Source organism: Tarenaya hassleriana, unplaced genomic scaffold (assembly GCF_000463585.1).
Source record: "Tarenaya hassleriana unplaced genomic scaffold, ASM46358v1 Cleome8, whole genome shotgun sequence".
Taxonomy (NCBI): domain Eukaryota; kingdom Viridiplantae; phylum Streptophyta; class Magnoliopsida; order Brassicales; family Cleomaceae; genus Tarenaya; species Tarenaya hassleriana.
This window is the reverse complement of record NW_010970490.1, coordinates 4,580,654-4,582,653: the sequence shown is the minus strand read 5'-3', so window position 1 is coordinate 4,582,653 and position 2,000 is coordinate 4,580,654.

The window sequence follows — 2,000 nt, the reverse complement described above, 5'->3', positions numbered from 1 at the left end:
GACTTGAATCTCATATGGCGGTTCCATGATTGGATCCTAAGACCTGAGATATCTACGGAATCCAACATGAGGAGTTGCGTGCTTTGAATACGACAAACGTTCTGCGTAACAAGAGAACTATAAAGGCGTGTATCAGGTACGAAACGAATCATGTACTGGATTGTAGATAGTCAAGACGGGATTTGTACCTCTCGTAAAAGAGAGAGATATTGCTGGGCCCCTCGTGTGAGCGAGACTGTAGAAATGTGTGGCCGCACTATAGACGAACGTCGTCTATTTCAGACAGTCGAACTTAGTGAACGAGAAAGCAGTCGAATCAGATAAGGTGGCCAGAAGGTCTGGAACGGATGGTCCACTAACGTAGACCGTCCGTTCTGCTTGCTGGAACGGATGGTCCACGTGCATTTCTGGACCGTCCGTTCTTGAAACGATGAAAAACCGAGACAGAAGGGTCTGGAACGGGCGGACCGAAAGTCCAGAACGGACGGTCCACCAAGTCCAGACCCGAGGTCCAGAGAGCGCGGTCTGTCCGTTCCGCTCTGGATATTTTCGTAATTGAACCGAAATTAGGGTAAAATCACTTTATAAGAAGGAGATTAAAACCCTAATTACGAAGGGACTTTGAGGAGCCGACTTTTGCAATTCTTAGAGAGTTTTTGGTGAGATCCAAAAAGCTCAACAAGTTCTAAGTCTCGTTTTCTCGAAGTGTACAAACCGAATAGAGATTCGAGTCCTAGTAGACAAGTTTCAATCGTTGGAATCCATCCCGTGGTGTGGATACGTGTAGAGGGCGAGGTATTCTTCCTGCCTTTCGTGATCAGACGTGTTCTTCGATTGATACAGGCCCCGGATCGATTGAGGTAAGCGTTCTAACGTTTCTACGTTTCAATAGCAGCATGGTTCTAGGGTTTATTAAATTTTGTTTTACTTCCGCTGCACAACCCTAGAACGATCTCTTAGGAATTAGATTCGCTCATGAGATCCCAGGAAACCCAACAGAGAATTCGAGCGGGTCGCCCATTCATGCGGGCGGTCCGCTAGTTGTAAGGCCATCCTCGTGGGTTTCAAGTCGCCTATGTTCAACTTCTTGTATATGGACAGTCGCATCAAACTCACACTAGCCCCAAGATCACATAATGCTCTATCAATCTCAATATTCCCTAACTTGCATGAAATAGAGAAACTCCGCGGATCAGACATCTTCAGGGGTAATTCATGCTTCGTGATGGCTGCACTAATCTCAGTGCTCAACGCTACGGTCTCCTTTTTAACTACCCGCTTCTTCGTCAAAATATCCTTGAGGAACTTCGCATACGAGGGCATTTGAAGAATTGCCTCATGGAAAGGCATTGTAATTTCCATCTTCTTTAGCATTTCCGCAAACTTCCCAAATTGGTTGTCCTCATTAAATTTCTTTAAACGAGAAGGAAAGGGTATCGGGGGTACCTTAGGCGGAGGAGGAATGTAGACCGGTTCCTTCTCCTGTTCTTGCACCTTAAGAGTGTCTTCCTCTACAGCTTTTCCTTTTTTCTCTCTTGTTAGCCTTGGAGGTGATGCCTTTTCAACCATCGGAGGGGTAGTCTCCGGAAGTTGTTTCCCACTCCGATCAAAAATCACAAGGAGTATCCATTGGGAGCATTGAAAATGAGCAAGTTGCATTCAAGAAACAATTAGAAGGAGTACAAGCTCACTTGAAAATCTTGGACAATCAAGTAGCTCAACTCGCATCTTCCTCCTCGTCAAGACAACAAGACATGCTTCCCGGTAAGAACGAGATGAACCATCGGGAACACATCAATGCAGTGGAGCTAAGGAGTGGGAAACAACTTCCGGAGACTACCCCTCCGATGGTTGAAAAGGCATCACCTCCAAGGCTAACAAGAGAGGAAAAGGAAAATTTGTAGAGGAAGACACTCCTAAGATGCAACAATAGGAGAAAGAACCAATCTACATTCCTCCTCCGCCTAAGGTACCTCCGATACCCTTTCCTTCTCGTTAAA